Raw genomic sequence first — 19,767 nt, forward strand, 5'->3', positions numbered from 1 at the left:
GTCAGGCTTTATTTTCTGGAGTATGGACTGGTTTGATCTTCTTGCAGCCCAAGACACTCTCAGAATTTTCCTTCAGTGCCACAGTTCAAAGCGTCTATCTTCTTTCGTTCAGCCTTCCTTATAGTCCAGCTCTCACATCCATAGGTTGCTATGGGAAATGCCATTGCTTTAACTATGCAGATCTTCTTGCCAGTGTGATGTCTCTACTCTTCACTATTTTATCGAGATTGGTCATTGCTCTCCTCCCAAGAAGTAAATGTCTTCTGATGTCCTGGCTGCAGTCTGCATCTGTAGTAATCTTTGCATCTAGAAATACAAAGTCTGTCACTACTTCCACATTTTCTCCCTCTATTTTCCTGTTATCAATCAGTCTGGCTGCCATAATCTTGTTTTTTTTCTGTTTAACTTCAACCCAGTTTTTGCACTTTCTTCTTTCACCTTGGTTAGAAGGCTCTTAAGCTTCTCCTCACTTTCAGCCATCAAAGTGCTGTCATCTGCATATCTAAGGTTGTTAATGTTTCTTCCAGCAATTTTAACTGCAGCCTTGGATTCGTCAAGCCTCGCACATCGCATGATGTGTTCTGCATACAGGTTGAATAGGTTGGGTGAGAGTATAGAACCCTGCCGTACGCCTTTCCCAATCTTGAACCAGTTGGCTGTTCTGTGGTCTGTTCTTATTATTGCTACTTGGTTGTTATATAGATTCCTCAGGAGACAGTCGAGGTTATCCCCATACCACCAGTTTGTTATGATCCACACAGTCAAAGACTTTAGAATAGTCAATGAAATAGATGTTTTTCTGAAACTCCCTGCCTTTCTCCATTATCCAGTGGATATTGGCAATTTGGTCTTTCGTTCCTCTGGCTTTTTGAAACCCAACTTGTACATCTGGCAACTCTTGCTCCATGTATTGCTGGAGTCTTCCTTGCAGGATCTTGAGCATTACCTTACCAGCATGAGAAATAAGGGCCAGTGTATGGAAGTTTGAGCAGTCTTTAGCATTTCCCTTTTTTGGTATGGGGATATAAGTTGGTTTTTTCCAATCTGATGGCCATTCTTGTGTTTTCCATATTTGCTGGCATATGACATGTATCACCTTGACAGCATCATCTTTTAAGATTTTAAACAGTTCAGATGGGATCCCGTCATCTCCTGCTGCCTTGTTATTAGCAATGCTTCTTAACACATGCCAATGACTTAAATAAAGAATAGCTTTCTAAGATCAACAGAGATACTTGCAGGAACACCTCGGCAAGCAGGAATCGAAAAGTGGCAGGTAAAAACCCAGAACCTCAATCTGTAGCTGATAATAGATGAGAAACTCCCTTCTGGGCACACAGAATACTGGGCAACTTGGAAGGCGCGGAACAGATTGCATTCTGGTACCACGAGATATAGAGCCAGTCTTAAGAAATGGGGCTATAAAGTGGAGTCCATGACATGCGAGTGTGGAGAAGAGCAAACCACAGACCACCTACTACAATGCAGTCTGAGCCTGCCTCATGCACAATGGATGATCTTCTTACAGTGACACCAGAGGCACTCCAAGTGGCCAGCTTCTGGTCAAAGGACATTTAATATAATGCCAAGTTTTAAACTTTGTTTGTGGGCTTTTATACATTATAACTGTATCCTCAATTTGCTTCTGACACAATAAAGAAATCAATAAATGTCATCCTTCAGATTACTTAGAAATGATTTTAATCTGCAATTAAAGGGTTAGTTGACTAATCTGCTTATTGATTCAATTAGTGCCCACAAAAGTAATTGTCATCTTTTGGCACACCCTGACTTGCAAGGACATTATTGCTATTATAAATGTACAGATCAAGAAATGAGGGCAAATGATAGTGCACATCAAGAGATATCTATGTACGTACCTTTCTTTGTAATGGGAGGACTTCAGTCCAACTTTGTCTGTACATCAGCTGAAACTGTGTCCTTGGTTCTTTCAGTAGCAAGGAATACAAACACATTAGTGCTTTTCAACACTGTTGTGTGTACTGACTGCATAATTATGATGAATACAAGATTGGTTTCAATCTAATGAAAGCCAGTTCTCCACATGTACACAACTCTACACATCAGCTTGACCAGGAGTGGGAAATCTAGATAGACACTAGTCACATCTTGTCCTTGTATGTCCTGGGCAGGAAATGTCCTGAAAAGATGGGATAGCATTTGAGCAGCCAGGGTTTCCAAATGCCTAAACAGGGTTACCAGCACAATTGTAAAGGCATGCATTTGTCAAAGCTCTTCTCCCTATCAGTCAAGTTTTTCAATCCTGCTATAAGCCTGATTTCCATAAACTGAGGCATCAAACATTTTCATTCATTTCTCAGTCTATCCAATCCAACATGCACATGTTAATAGATTATCAAGTCCTTTTCAGGATGAGTTCATACAGTCTGCTTAGGTGATCCCAAGTACAAGATAGCTTTATCACTTCTTATCTTGCCTTTGTTAGGTAATTACCTGAAGTGATGAGAGAAAATCATCCACGACAGGAACAGTTAGGATAAGCTGAAGTGAGTGAATCTGGGAGGGAAAGTTCTCCGGTTGTTTGTGATCATTTTGAGTGTTGCAGGCATTGAGGAAGAATATGGTTCGAAGGGATGTTAGCAAAGGCATAGCAGAATCTTGGAAGAATTCAGTAGTGATGATAAAATATATTGTGTATATCCATTGTCTGATTGACAAGTGAAGTTGGGATGTGAAAAAAATTCAGAGCAGCAAATAAAACCTCATTTTGGATAACGAAGGATACAAAGAACATTACTGGAACTGTGTATTCAAGACAATTTTCCCATCTCTTATAGGGCTGATCAAGGTACACTTGCACTGAAGCTCTAGACCAGGGGTTCTCAAACTAAGATGCGGCCCTCCAAGGTCATTTACTTGGCCCCTGGTCTAAACTTTACACTTAGGGTCACCCTAAGTCTGAAACAACTTCAAGTCAGACAATAACAGCAGCAGCAACAACAACAACAACAACAACAACAATCTGAATTAACTTGACTATCTGATCAGCCAAAAGCAGGAAGTGTGGTGCTATTGATCATTTCCGAGCAAATAGAATTTACCCAAATTTTGCAGGTGTGTGGAGCTTAGAGAATTACAAAAATGACTCTGGGTACCACTTTTTGTCCACTTCTGATATAATGTGTGGTTCTATCCTCAATTGTCCAATTTCTTTATGTATCAAGTTGAGAAATTAGTCAACAATCCCAGAGTGAAAATTAGATTCTTCTTCTCCTTTTTCTTCTTCATCATCTTCTTCTTCTTAGAATCATAGAATCATAGAGTTGGAAGAGACCTCATGGGCCATCCAATCCAAACCCCTGCCAAGAAGCACGAAAATCACATTGAAAGCACCCCTGACATATGGCCATTCAGCCCCCACTTAAAAGCCTCCAAATAATTATTATTATTATTACTAACAAAAGAAGAAAGAACCCAACCCTAAGACAATATGTTTGCCTCAGCTAGACCTACTAAATCAATGTGAACTTGATAAGTGGATACCTATGGAAATACTAGTTTAAGTATTTAAATGAGTATACCTCAGTTGTGTAGACAATTGGATTGTGGCCCAGAAATCTTCCATTTCTGCTCTGGAACATATCTTGTTTGATGTCTCCCTTGTGTCACTGAGACAGAACCAAGCAGAATAAAATAATTCCTAATACTGTTTATGTCAGTCAGCTACACCAAGGTGCTGGGGAGAAAGCATGTGCCTCATTATCCAAGAGTTCTCCTTCTCGGTTTTTGTCACTTCGACCTTGGATTGTACATATCACCCATCTTTCCTAGTTAACAAGCCCCCAGAGGTTTTGCTGTAACTAGAAAACTGTTGCCGAAGTATGAACCTGCATCTAGGGATGTCCCATTTAATGTTGTGGACTTGCCATAATGAAGATATGTATGTCAGAACTTGGAAACTCTTGGAACAAAACACGCTCACCAAGGACAATCCTTGGATACAACTTTATTCCATCTTACCACAGTCATAAGACAGACAGATCTAAAGGTTTCCTGCCAACCCCCTGTGTATATCATTCAGCCATCCCATCCCATCCCCCTTTACTGGCTACATTCCATTCCCACAGTCACTATCCTACAGTTTCGTTTTCTCCAAAGACCAAGTGGCCTTATTTGTGATGTGCTCTCATACATCCTCTCAACCTCTCTCCTTCACATCATATCATGGGGGGGGGGGGGGGAGGGATCAGCTTATTCTAAGCTGGTATGGCCATCTTCACAATGTATCTCATAGTCCCATATGTGGTAGCAACCAAGACTTCCCATCAGGATAGAATCAAAAGGCAGATAGGCAATAAGAACCGAGACTGCAGCCTCACTCTGCAGGAAGCCTTGCTTAGCATCTATTACAATGCCAGAGTTATCTTTGTTGTTGAAAGGAGACATTACAGTGAGGGATGACAGACTAATTGAAGTTTATAGTTCCTGCTAACAGCAAGGAACACTTTGGGAAGCTTAAAGTCTTTTAAAATGGCTACTCAGATTCTCATCTTCCCTTACCAACGACATGCCATCAACTGCCCTTTGCAGCTGGAAACCTTGACGTCATCTGCTTAATTCATATCCTCTCTTCTATTTTATGTGTGGATGTGTATTTAAGAGTATCTAATGTTTCTGTTCAAATTGTGTTGAATGTTCCATTCAAAAACTCATGGATTATAGAAGGACTGTAACAGTAATGTTTGAGGTAAATGTATATGAGCAGAAACAATTCCTAAAACTATTTATTTACTATATTTATACCCCGCTCGTCTCCCCCTGAAGGGGACTCAGAGTGGCTTACAGACTATTACCCTTGCAGAATTTAATATGAAATATTCCTGAAAGAATGCTCATTCAGGAAGAACTGAACAGGCAAAATAGCCTAGTTCCTATAATCTATTATTCATGCAGTGCACATAACTATTATCTTAAGAGATCTGAGATCATGATGCATGTAGCTCATGCGTATAACACATGGTTGGGAAGGCAATTATTATTAACACTGTACTGATAATACTGGTATGAAAATGTTATTGTGACATGTGAAGTGAAGAGGAAAAACATTATGCTTGTTTTATGGCCTTTGATAATGACTAGCCACCAAATATATCCTAATTGCTTAGGTGGGAACATTCCTATTCATTTTGTGCTTGAATAAAGTGTTTGTGATGAACAAAGTGTTTAGCTTCCAAAATTCAGTCAATCACTCTCCTGCTTCATTTCTTGATCCTAGGCCAGATTTTCTTTCAATCTTTGATTCTACTCCATTTCCTGCTTTTTTAATCCAATTACCTATTAGCTAAAAAAAGTCCTGCTAAGGTGTGTGATCGATTTCCTTTCAACACAGAATTGTTCCACTTGTTCCTCCTCTATAGTTGAAATATAAATTTGGATTATGGTTATATTGATAAAGTCTTATTGATATTATTTGATCAGAGAGTCTATTGTATCCTTTGACTGCTTTTGCTACATCCCTCCTCATTATTGATGTCGGTCCATTTTTTCTTAGATTTTTATTCCTTGAGTAAACACTGAGATTTTCTGACTCAAAATGTACCACTCCTGTCTATTTTGCCCAACAAGTGTAATTTTTATATATTCAATTTCTTGTTTTATTATGTCTCACTTCCCCTATATTTGCTTCTCACACTCCATGTTCCTGTAATATAGGTTGTGCAACTTTGATCTTTGTGCACTTCAACAGCTGAACATCCTCTTAGCTTGTGTCTAGTTGCATTATTACCATAGATCAACTTAGAATCATAGAATCATAGAGTTGGAAGAAACCTCATGGGCCATCCAAACCAACCCCCTGCCAAGAAGCAGGAATACTGCATTCAAAGCACCCCCGACAGATGGCCATCCAGCCTCTGTTTAAAAGCTTCCAAAAAGGGAGCCTCTACCACACTCTGGGGCAGAGAGTTCCACTGCTGAACGGTTCTCACAGTCAGGAAGTTCTTCCTCGTGTTCAGATGGAATCTCCTCTCTTGTAGTTTGAAGCCATTGTTCCACGTCCTAGTCTCCAGGGAAGCAGAAAACAAGCTTGCTCCCTCCTCCCTGTGACTTTCTCTCAAATATTTATACATGGCTATCATATCTCCTCTCGGCCTTCTCTTCTTCAGGCTAAACATGCCCAGCTCCTTAAGCCGCTCCTCATAGGGTTTGTTCTCCAGACCCTTGATCATTTTAGTCACCCTCCTCTGGACACATTCCAGCTTGTCAATATCTCTCTTCAATTGTGGTGCCCAGAACTGGACACAATATTTATACAAGAGGTCTTAAATTTTTTTCCACACTTCTATATTTTCATTGGAAAGAGTAAGGGCGGGAGAATTTGTAATTGGTCATGTCTGAAAATATCATATGACTTATCTATCTAGCAAGCCAGTTGTCATGCTGTGGTAAAAGTGGAGTGTCATCTGACCTGGGGATATTGTCATCTGGCATTCTCTCATTGCATTTTGGATTATCTCATCATTGGTTTTTTGTTGCAATAGACATTAAAAGGGAGTTTGCTGTGCCTTTTTCTAAACAGTATTAACAATTATTAAACAGGGTTCTACTATTGTCTTTGAGAGATTCTCCAACAGTTGTAATCCCCACTAATGTTGATGCCCAGTAGCTTTTAGGTACATTCAAAGTAGATTTTTTTTCTCTAGTGTGATGAAGTAGTAAGCAAAATCTTGTCTGAAAGGGTGGCTTGTCAGAGAGGCTATGCTGCTGTCAGTACAGCCTCTTGCCTCACAGGAGCAAGCAGTCCCACCTCTGTGGGACGAGTGCCTGGCCGCTGTGTCTATCTGGATGAGGACGAACAAGCTGAAGGTCAATGCCGACAAGACAGAGGTCCTCCTGGTCGATCGCAAACTGGATCGGGGTATAGGGTGGCTACCTGTGTTGGACGGGGATACACTCCCGCTGAAGCCACAGGTCCGTAGCTTGGGAGTCCTCTTGGACTCATCGCTCACGCTTGAGGCTCAGGCGTCGGCGGTGTCCGGGAGGGCTTTTGCACAACTGAGACTTGTGCGCCAGCTGCGTCCGTACCTCGCGAAGGCTGATCTGGCCGGGGTGGTCCATGCCTTGGTCACCTCTAGATTGGATTACTGCAATGCGCTCTACGTTGGGCTGCCCTTGAAAACGGCTTGGAAATTCCAACTGGTCCAACGGGCAGCAGCCAGGATGTTAACCGGGGCTCATTACAGAGAGAGGTCAACCCTCCTGTTCAAGGAGCTCCACTGCTGCCGTTTATTTTCCGAGCCCAATTTAAGGTGCAGGTGCTTACCTACAAAGCCCTGAACGGTTTGGAATCACCATACCTGTGTGACCGTATCGCTGTCTACGAACCCACACGCTCACTCCGGTCATCTAGAGAGGCCCTGCTTGTGATCCCGCCCGCGTTGCAAGCGTGCTTGGTGGGGATGCAAGACAGGGCCTTTTCTGTGGTGGCCCCCCGACTTTGGAACGCCCTCCCAAAAGATCTCGGACAGGCCCCTACATTGGCAGTCTTCAGAAAGAATTTGAAAACCTGGCTGTTCCGATGTGCCTTTTCAGATTAGGAACCCCAGCACCAAATCCTAGAAGCACTTTAGTAGAACCAAGATCACTGCACACTGAACACTGCACTTACTTTATAATCCTACATTCCTCCCGCCACATCAGCACTTTTAATCCTGTACCCCTACTATGGCCGGCCCAGTTTTAATAGTGTTTTGCTGTATTGTTACTGTTATTGTTTTTCTGCTTAACTGTTTTTAATTTGCTTTAGGTATTGTATTGTTGTATTGTGTTTTGGGGCTTCAGCCTGTGTAAGCCACATCGAATACCTCAGGAGATGCTAGCGGGGTACAAATAAACTTAATAATAATAATAATAATAATAATAATAATAATAATAATAGCGCCATTGGTGGGCCTTTTGCTTTACTGAACATTGGAGTCTTTCCCAATGACTCACATCATTTCATGATAGGATGTCAGTAAATCATATGCAAATGCAAATACTCCTGGGAAATATATGCCTTAGGTTTTGGACAACTGCATGAAATAGATAAATACTAGTCTTTCAAAGACAGCTTTAACCAGGACAGCAATATATCGCAAGAAATCACACAAATGGACTACAAACAGAGGCACAACTCTGTGGCCCAAATGATTCATTGAAACTTATGTCACAGCTACCATAGAAAATGGGGCAATGCTGACAGGGGGTAGGGAAAAGGCAGAACTACTTAATGCCTTTTTTGCCTCGGTCTTCTCACAAAAAGAAGGTCATCTTCAACCTCAGCAAGATGGAGTGGATGAGGGATTAGAGGACATCCAAGCCCAAATTGGGAAACAAGTCATCCAGGAATACCTGGCCACTCTAAATGAGTTCAAGTCCCCAGGTCCAGATCAACTACACCCAAGAGTACTGAAGGAACTAGCGGAAGTCATTTCGGAACCATTGGCAATCATCTTTCAGAGTTCTTGGAGAACGGGAGAAGTTCCAGCAGATTGGAGGAGAGCCAATGTGGTCCCAATCTTCAAGAAGGGAAAAAAGGATGACCCAAACAATTACTGTCCGGTCAGCCTCACGTCGATACCAGGCAAGATTCTGGAAAATATTGTTAAGGAAGTGGTCTGCAAACACTTAGAAACAAATGCGGTCATTGCTAATAGTCAACATGGATTTATCAAAAACAAGTCATGCCAGACTACTCTGATCTCTTTTTTTGATAGAGTTAGAAGCTGGGTAGATGCAGGGAATGCCGTGGATGTGTCATACCTGGATTTCAGTAAGGCCTTCGACAAGGTCCCCCATGACCTTCTGGCAAACAAACGAGTCCAATGTGGGCTAGGCAAAACTACGGTGAGGTGGATCTGTAATTGGTTAAATGGATGAACCCAGAGGGTGCTCACCAATGCTTCCTCTTAATCTTGGAAAGAAGTGACAAGTGGAGTGCCGCAGGGTTCTGTCCTGGGCCCGGTCCTGTTCAACATCTTTATTAATGACTTAGATGAAGGGCTAGAAGGCATGATCATCAAGTTTGCAGACAACACCAAATTGGGAGGGATAGCCAATACTCCAGAGGACAGAAGCAGGATTCAAAACGATCTTGACAGATTAGAGAGATGGGCTGAAACTAACAAAATGAAGTTCAACAGTGAGAAATGCAAGATACTCTACTTTGGCAGGAAAAACGAAAAGCAAAGATACAAAATGGGGGACGCCTCCTCTGGACGGCAACTAAAATGATCAAGGTTCTGGAGAACAAGCCCTATGAGGAGCAGCTTAAGGAGCTGGGCATGTTTAGCCTGAAGAAGAGAAAGCTGAGAGGAGATATGATAACCATGTATAAATATGTGAGAGGAAGCCACAGGGAGGAGGGAGCAAGCTTGTTTTCTGCTTCCTTGGAGACTAGGACACGGAACAATGGCTTCAAACTACAAGAAAGGAGATTCCATCTGAACACGAGGAAGAACTTCCTGACTGTGAGAGCCATTCAGCAATGGAACTCTCTGCTCCGGAGTGTGGTGGAGGCTCCTTCTTTGGAAGCTTTTAAGCAGAGGCTGGATGGCCATCTGTCAGGGGTGATTTGAATGCAACATTCCTGCTTCTTGGCAGGGGGTTGGACTGGATGGCCCATGAGGTCTCTTCCAACTCTTTGATTCTATGATTCTATGATTCTACCACCTTCCAGAAGTAAAGAACTGGTGCAATCATAAACCTGCAAAGATAGTGGAAAATGAACACGCAAAAATACTGTGGAACTTTCAAATCCAGACTGACAAAGTTTTGGAACACAGTACACCAGACATCATGATTGTGGAAAAGAAAAAAGTTTGGATTATTGATGCCACCATACTGGGTGACAGTCGCATTGAGGAAAAACAACAGGAAAAACTCAGCCATTATCAGGACCTCAAAATTGAACTGCAAAGGCTTTGGCATAAACCAGTACAGGTGGTCCTAGTGGTCATCAGCACACTGGGTGCTGTGCCAAAGGATCTCACCATTTTGAAACAATAAACATTGACAAAATCAACTGCAAAAGACCACCTTACTTGGATCTGCATGCATCATTCGAAAATACATCACACAGTCCTAGAAGCTTGGGAAGTTTTCGACTGTGATTTTGTGATACAAAATCCAGCATATAGATCTCATTTGCTGTGACATACTGTGTTTTTGTGTCAGTGTAATAATAATAATAATAATTATTATTATTATTATTATTATTATTTATTTATTTATATTCCACCCTCTCTCCCCAAGGGGACTCAGGGTGGATTAACATATGATCGAACCTTGAGGGTGGACCTTGAACTAACTTTTGGAGATGTTTCATATCTCTCAAAAGCACATTCGGTGAGATGCTTGTGCATAACACTCAATTGTTGACTTAGTTCGTTGCTTCATTTTTTATTCAAGAAAGGTAAGGAAAAGTCATTGAAAGGTCAAGAAGAGCAATATAGCCATTGTTCCTATTATTCGTGCACTGAGGTCAAGAGACTTTGGCTCTACAACTATAATGTTGTGAGTTTATTTTGCTTTTGTTTGAAAAGGATGACCTCTTAGCCTTCTTCTTGCTACAAGAACAGTAAAAGTGAAGGTCATACCAGTTTTAAACAGCAGTAACCAAAATCAGTATTATCTCTCAGCAAAAAAGGCAGGTCCTTATTAATCTTCACATGGCTACATGCTTGCTATGTATATTTCCCCATCCCACAGTTGATTAATAAGCATAATATCATCTGTGATCATTGCAGGAAGTATACCGTGAAAGATAAGCACTGAAGACCTCTAATTGTTTTCCTCTCTCTTTCTCTTTATCACATTTTTTGGGAGTAATGCTTTAAAATAATGGTCCTAATCATTATTAATTCTTTTAGTGTTCACTCGAATTACATCAATCACAGCTAACTCATTTGGTATTAATGTGGATGTCAGCGACATGTCTGCAGGGATTCATTTTTTACTAAAACTCTGTGTTCATTAGCTGGATGGAATCTTATTATTTGTGTGCCACTACAAGAACCAAAAGGGTCAAAACTGGCAAAGGGGCTAGTGGGGTTTGAAAATTGGGGACAGCATAACATATTTTTCTTTTCACTAATAAATATATTGCTGTCCTGGTTACAGCTGTATTTCAAAGACTGGTATTTATCTATTTCATGCAGTTGTCCAAAACCTAAGGCATATATTTCCCAGGAGTATTTGCATTTGCATATGATTTACTGACATACTATCATGAAATGATGTGAGTCATTGGAAAAGACTCCAGTGTTCAGTAAAGCAAAAGGCCCACCAATGGCACTATTATTATTATTATTATTATTATTATTATTATTATTATTAGTTTATTTGTACCCTGCTAGCATCTCCCGAGGTATTCGATGTGGCTTACACAGGCAAAAGGCCCACCAGTGGCACTACCTTTCCACAGAGGTGGGACTGTATGCTTCTGTGAGGCAAGAGGCTGTATTGACAGCAACATAGCCTCTCTGACAAGCCACCCTTTCAGACAAGATTTTGCTTACTACTTCATCACACTAGAGAATAAATCCACTTTCTTCCTAGAAAACAGAAATAATAATAATAATAATAATAATAATAATAATAATAATAATAATAATAGCAGAATATGTAAAGGAAAGCCAAGAACCTGCTTTAATTGAAGTCAATAATCAGAACTTTCTCAAAGCACAGAGTCAGTACAAGAAAACTGTACTGCAAACCAAAGCTGGCACCAAAAGCATTGCATGGGCAGTTCCCTGACAAAATTGAAGGAAAAGTTGAGAAGGAGAAGACCTAGTTATTGCTCATGAAGAAGGAGACAGAAGGTCTGATTCTTGCAGCCCAGGAGCAAGCCATCAGAACAAATGCAACTAAGACCAGGACTGAAAAATCAGCTGATGACCCAAAATGCAGATTGTGCAAGGAAGCTGATAAAACCATTTTGCTGCCATGTTTTTTCACTGTCCACCTGTTTTTGCTATCACTATTTCATCATATTCAAATATTTAGATCCTGCTTTACCATACATCATCCACAAAGTAAGTAGGGTACTTAGGACTTTGGATGAAACAGTAATCCTGAGCTTGCAACAACAACAAAAAATAACACACCCAAATAAAATTGGGGCGTGGCTCTCAGAATTTCCATATTATCTGGTGATTTGGGGAATTGTAGCTCAAAAAGTAATCTGTCCATGGTTATTCCCCATTAACTTAAGTAGTTGATCAAACTAAATTGGTTAAGCAGAAAGTAAGCCCACTCAAATGTATGAGTGCCCCATCTTTCCTATAGAAAAACCTTACCTTATTGTATCTAATAAGTATATGATTGATATTTCAACGTGAGGATGGAGGGCCCTTTCTCATAGCCATATAACCCAGAATATCAAGGCAGATAATCTACAATACTTGCTTTGAACTGGAGGCCCTTCCACACAGCCCTATGTCCCAGAATATCAAGGCAGTAAAACCCCAATATCTGTTTTGACCTGGGTTATCTAAGTCTACACTCCGATAATGTGGGATTTTCTGCCTTGATATTCTGGGATATAAGGATATATGGAAGGGTCTTGGGTTATCTGAGCCCACACTGCCATATAATCCAATTCAATGTGGATTTTATAGGGCTATGTGGAAGGGGCCAGAGTTCACGCTACATCTGGCATCTGAAAGCCCTCCCACTTTGTGGATCAGCTTCACAGTCATACGTATCTGGTCAAAGTGGTACATGACCTCTGTTCTGGATGCTAGTATTAATTGCTTTCTATACTATTAGTATTCTAGTTTTTCTTTTCTCCTAAGATTGGAAAGATATGTATGTGTTTGTATGGCACATAAGGAATTAGTCTGGGGAGGAAAAATGAAATGGACATATATAGGTTGGGTGACACATGACTTGACAGGAGTGCATGTGAAAAGTATCTAGGGGTCTTTAATTGACCACTGACTGAACACAAATTCACAGTTTGATGTAATGACCAAAACGCCAATGCAACTCCGAACTTAATCAGTATGAGCACAGTCTCCAGTTTGAAGGGAAGTAAGTACCACTCTATTCTGCCTTGGCCAGACCAAATGGAAACTACTTTATCCAGTTCTGAACACCATAGTTCAAGAAGAACACCAATAAGTTGCAACTTGTTTGGGGGTGGGGGGGCAAGATGTCTGGAAAGTCTCGAAACCAAGCATTATGAGGAATGATTGAGGAAGCTAGACATGTTTGCCTGCCAACCCCCCAAATGAAGACACCAGACAACAGTTATGGGTATAAAACTGGGCAACTTGATTAACTGTTACCTAATTAAATCTATAACTGAATCTCATAATCAGACTAGCATGAACGTGGTGGTGTCCCTTCCCAGCCTACCCCTCAGCTAAATAGGGTGAAGCACCCAGTTCCCGGGTGACGTAAACCTGTGTAACCTTTTAGCTAATGTGTTGGAGGAATCTTCCCCAAGGATGTTGAGGTAAGACCCTCCCCATTTCAAAGGCATTTATCCTGTAGTCACCTTGGTTAGAGTAACAACTGGTGATGTTTTATGTTAATGGCTTTTGTCCCAAAAGGGGATGCTTTGAGTACACACTAAATGTATTTCTTTTTAAGCTGTTTTCCGCTAAACCTATTTATAACCACCAAAGCTCAATCTACCCCCTAGTAACAGTATAGGGTAGGTGAGAAAAACCCTCCTAGAACATAGAAGGGGGAAAAATTCCTACCCGGCTCCCTAGAGTAGTTTATCAAATTGTGTTCCTCCAGGTGTTTTGGACTTCACCTCTCACAATTCCTAACAGGCTAATAAACTGACTGGAATTTCTGGGAGCTGAAATCCATAACACATGGAGGAGTATAGTTTGAGAAACACTACTCTAGAGATTAGGACACTAAACAATACATTCAAAATATAAGAAAATAAGTTTTCATCTAAACATTGAAAAGAACTTCTCAATTGTAAGAATTACTCAAATGTGGAACAGACTGCCTTGGAGATTGTGAACTCCCCTTCTTTGAAGGACTTTAAACAGAGGTTAGATGGTCACCTTTCAGGAGTGCATTAGTTACATATTCCTCCATGTAAGAACAGTGGACTAGATGTCCCCTGTGGTCCCTTTCACTTCTGTAGCAGGTGGTTTCTGAAAAAAGAAGAATGGTTGCTTGTCCATTCCTTAAATGTCTGTGACCTTGTTGAGCCACGCAGCTATTTCTTCCTTGCTAGATAAAACACAGTCAGTTTTATTCCTTCAGGGATTGGTTGCTGAAGTAAATAGGCAGGAAAATGAAACAGAAACATGACCAAGGAACAAGAGTGAGGCCTTTGGGGAGTGGTCCCTCTGCAAGAGAAACACTAGCTGCACCAGGGAAAGCATTCAATCATTCATTCCCTTTTAAACATTCCTAAAGTTAAGTTCAGTCACACATTTCCGTTGGCTGAAAAGCACACAGCTTGTTTGCTAAACAAAATGTCCCTGGATGAAACAAACGTGCAGCGCTGTGCTTCCTTTCAGGAAATGGCCCTTGTTAGAAATTGCAGTTACAAAAATGGAATATATTTATGGAATTAGTTGTATGGAAAATTATCTAGGCTATTAAAAGCTGCATGAACAAACTAAATGTTATGCATTTTATATATAGAGAGAGACAGCAACATTTTTGAAGGGGATTATTGTTTAAATAGGCAATAGGGGTTCTGGCAGATAAGCCTCCCTCTGCTGTCTTCTTTTATTGTCTGGAGTACATTATCTTTCTCCTTACACAATATCCTCAGCTCTCTTTGGGATTACTAACAGTCTATGGTGCTGTTTTAAATGTATATATCTAGTGGTATTTTCTCCCAATATGCTTTATAATAAGTATAGTTTTTTTTTGTGGTGAGGAAAAACTACCAGTTCTAGTACCTGGTAGAGAACAGTTTTGTAAGACTTTGAAAATCATGGCCAAAATCTTGTTAAATGATAAGCAGGAGTAACCAGAATTTACATCCATGCATTTGACTCAAGTAAAGTTGAGGAAGAAGATATTCAATACCTTCATATGCAATCACCCCCATGCATTTAAGGGGTGTGTGTGTTCTGTTTATCAGTTGTAGGTCTGCAACTAGGAGGAATGGGAGGCTATGTTTGCTTTCTTCAAACTTCAGAAGCCTCTCACTCAGTAATATTTTCTCTTGTAATCTGGTTGCGAGAATAGTAGCCAAAAGCTCCCTAGATATCTTCTTCCTTGCACTAAATATCCGTGTGGGTGAACACTAGGAGTGAGAAGAGGAACCCTATGGAGACATGTCCACAGAGCATTCTATTTCACAAGCGTGATGCAGAACTGGCCCCTGAATACCTGCTGTAAAGAGAAGGTCTTGAAGTGCTGAAAGACAACCCCAGTTTGATCATCCCATCATGTTTGGAAAGGCATTGCACCAAACTACCTTAAGAAGCATAGGTTGAATATGCTCTGTTGAACTCCTTAGAATGAGTTGGACAATATTGGTGTATTCTGTTGTTTAAAAGAAGCAGAACCAAGAAACTGGACCCCAGTTCCAATTTAAATCTGCCTCCAGAAGATGGTTGTTCATGTGTATAGGAAGGCTTTCCTAAAGATTTCATGTTGAAGCAATATGACATAATTGAATATTGTGGGGTTCTGTGGATAACATAGGCAAAATTGGAATGGACCAGTTTCAGGTAGAGGCTCATCCCTGCAACTCTACTTGAAATGCCCTGAAGTGAAATATCATTGGTTCCTAGTGATGCGTGTTTGTTCATGATAAGGGAAGAAGCCCTTTCCACCAGCAAATAGATACATATGTTTGCCAAAGGCAGGCCAGGAACTTTGATAAATTCCATTATGGTGAAGTGATTTGAATATTGGACTAGTTCCAGGAGAAAGCAATTTTCCTCCTCCCCACTTCTCCTGGTGCATCATTTTTACACACTAGGAGAGCTCCAGCAGCTCTCCAATGGAGGCTGGGTAAGTACTTTTCTCTTTTAAAGGGCTTTTTGGGGTCTTTGGGGAGGGTGTTGGTATTCCCACAGTTTCATCTGTGAAATGGTGAAGGATATGGGTTTCTTAATTTACGTGGAAAGATGTAGAGAATGATGGCAATTTCTGGGAATACTGTCAGGACTGCAATCCAGACACCAGAAGTAGTGGGTTTATTCCGCACCTTCCAAGAAGGCGGGGAATAAACCCACTATCAAATTAATTCACCACAAACCAATTAATTTGGGTTTGTCCAGGATGTCATCTGGACAGCCCCTTTTTTATTGTGGGAGTTTCAGCAATAAGTGGGCTGTCTGGATTCGCCCTTAGCCATTTTAACAGCATTTAAAATTCTCAGATTTTACTGTAAAATTTTCTTTGAAACCATGACATAGAAAAAGAAAGTGAGCAAGTTCAGCTAGTGTTGCACTGTGTCCTCAGCTCTGTGAAGCAGCCACAATTAAAATACCATCAACCAAAACCTGTTTAGTATAAAGCAAAGACATCTATGGATGCATCTGTATACTATAATTGTTTTTTTAGAGATGGAAAGGGGAATAAATGCCTCTGAGCCTATAATTCACTTTGGAAGCTGTCAAACAGCTTTACAATGTATTTCTGAAAGATATACTGGATAGAGTGAATTTCTAACAGGCCTCCATATGATTTTCATCTCTCATGTGAGAGAAACTTGATAAAGATATAGATCTTTCTTCACATCTTGGCATAAAATTATATCTTATTGGTTTAGATCATTTCATACCTCCTGTTTATAGTACTAGTGCTTCTATTTCTGGCAGAAAAGTTAAATACTGCATGCTTTCATTTTTCTACTAAATAGATTTATTTGTCACATGATTATCTTTCTTGATTGAAAATGCACACAAATATGAATACATACAGAGTATAAGATTTATATTTTAATTGTTTTCTTTTGGGAAGGAGGGGTCTTTAGAACTCCAGTTCACCCAGACCCCCAAGGAATGGAAAAGGAAAGAAATCTGAGGTCATGCACAAATAATTTCCCAAGGGGTTGCAGCTAAAAACAACCAAGACTCCTGCGACCACTTAAAGGTCAACACATTTATCATAAGCAGATGCTTTTTGTTTGATCAAGATGAAGAAACTTTGTTGTGCACTTTTATCTCTTGAAATGCCTAGCAATTCTGTAAACAATGGGGCTCATTAATAGCTAAGATCAATATACTGTCCCCCCTTCTGCCAGAATTGACAGGACACTCCATGTCACATCACAAGCCATATATTAGCCAGAATTTTAAAAAATAGGACCTCAAAATGAATGCATCTCCAACTTCTACTTACTTATTATGTCTTTGAAAAGGAATGGCTCAGAAATGAATGGCAACAGTGATAGCCACAGTGAAATGTTGCAATAGTAATTGTGGAATTTCACCTATCTTCTAGGACAAGGTTGGGTAACTGGACCAGATCCTAGGGTTGATTCTCTGCTTTCTCCAGGAACTGCACAGATTGTCTAGAAACATGAAACATGAAAAAAATCAATTTTTGGTTTTGAAAGCAATTTAGAAAAAAAACCCTATTTTGGTTTGGATGCTGAAGATCACAGATGGGGACTGCAACTTATTTGAAAGGCGAATTGCTGCTTCCAGGAAAAACAATTCATCATTTTAATGGCCAAAAAGAAGGTGTCAAGAATGGCAAAAAAAAAAAGCCACGGAAAAAGAGATTGCTAGTTTTCTGCTGCCCTGGAGACTAGAACTTGGAGCAATGGGTTCAAATTACAGGAAACGAGATTCCACCTGAATATTAGGAAGAGCTTCCTGATTGTAAAAGATGTTCAATAGCAGAACTCTCTACCTTGGCGTGTAATGGAAGCTCCTTCTTTGGAGGCTTTTAAACGGAGACTGGATGGCCATATGTCAGGGTGCTTTGATTGTGCTTTTCCTGCATGGCAAGAGGGTGGTCTCTTCCAACCCTATGATTCTATGAGAGCAGGTGTATCCCTAGGGTTATACAGCTGTGTTCTAAAGACAGCAGTGTAGAATATAGCTTAGACTGTATTTGTCCTCCTTTCTTTCTTTCATTACCCCAAGAATCCCAGCCCAGACTTAGGGTGTCAATTTAAACATTACTCAAAGTGTAAACCATTTTGAGTCCCCCCAGGAGTGAGAAAAGTGCTATGTAAATAAATAACGAAATACCAAAAAATAAGGAAACAAATCACAAAAAGGGATGGGGGAAAGGACACTGATTTGCATACAATTTTCATGTGCCTATTTATATTCTTAAATACAAATTTAGAAATCATTAGCAAAATTTCACCAGAGCCAATACATATCAGAAAGCAATAAGGTGGGCTCAGATGGGCAATTAAAAGACCCTTGTTTTTCTTTTTTGCAGTTATTCATGGATGTGGGGTGAAGAATGCCTTAAGGGGGGAAAAGAACTGTTCAATTTAGCTGCATTTAATAAGCTGATCTTCACCTTCATTTCTGACATACTTCTTCCTGTTTTTCTCATATAAAAGCCTGTGCCTTATTAAAAAGAACAAACCTTTTCTGAGCCTGTCCACTTTCCTGGAAATCATTTTTCTCCTTCTTCACATTGTGTTACAAAGCCAGTTCAGAGGAAGAGTAATTCCACTTGACACTATCTTCTACAAGTCTGTTAAGATTGCTCCAAGAGAAGGACATTTCTAAAAAAGCAGTAAAATATTGTAGAAAGGAATATTTTATTTCAGTTCAACCCTGATTCTGAACAGCACTAAGAATAGTCTTGGCAATGAAGAAGTACATGTTTGTAGTACTGGCAGTAAAACGCCCATTGCAATGGCCTGCCAAGAATCTAAACTTTCTGTAGGAATGGATTTCCTTTTAACTCTTGCTGAGAACTGGCATTTTTAAAAAAGTGCAAGGTGGCAACTTGGGCTTTTAGCTGCTTCAAAAGAAGGTACAGAAACCACACAGAATATTCTAGGTTCCTAACCAACTTATCACATTGAGAAATTTCCCAGTTGCAGGACACTTCAGCCTCTATTCAAACATGGAGAGGCACTGAGCTCATCACATGAGTTAAACTCCTGGCAGTCATGCATAATTCTCCATGGCGGAAAAGAGACAGAAGTGTCCTGAAAGGAGGAAACTCTGGCAATTGACCTCATCACGTAAAGAAATTTCCACTTCGTAGGATACTCCAGCTTCTTTTCAAGCATGGAGAGGCACAGAGCTCATCGCATGTTCCAAGGTTGAAAAGAGGCAGAAATATCCTGAAAGGAGAGAACTGTAAACACGGGCCAGCAAATGTTTTAAATGATTTTTTTTAATGTTTATATATTGCATGTGAATTTGTGTCCTGGCATTGAATGTTTGCTGTGTATATGCTGTGCTCTGCCCTGAGTCTCCTTCAGGGTGAGAAAGGTGAAATATAAATGTTTTAAATAAATAAATAAATAAATTTTGACAGGGCAAAGGATCTCTTGGTTTTTGGCTATTGTTTATTCTGATTAAAAACAAAAAAAAGTACTACTGACCTTGTGATGAATGTAAGATGAATGTATTGCCAGCTTTAAAGTTTCCACATGTAAGTGTGAGTGTGGTGGTGAGGCAGAACACCAAACTGGACTGGTGACGATATAAGAGGGGTGTTCTCTGCTCTTAAAAGAACAGTCACTCATGCTTTCTCATCTCAGTGTGATGAGGTCATAAATCTCCCAAAATCAGGTCAGGTCCCACTTTCTGGGCTCAATAAGAAAAATAAAATTCACTGAACTGTACTGCCCAGAACAGGAATGGCTAGGCT

The sequence above is a fragment of the Anolis sagrei genome, chromosome 2 (genome assembly GCF_037176765.1).
Source record: "Anolis sagrei isolate rAnoSag1 chromosome 2, rAnoSag1.mat, whole genome shotgun sequence".
NCBI classification, from domain to species: Eukaryota; Metazoa; Chordata; class Lepidosauria; order Squamata; family Dactyloidae; genus Anolis; species Anolis sagrei.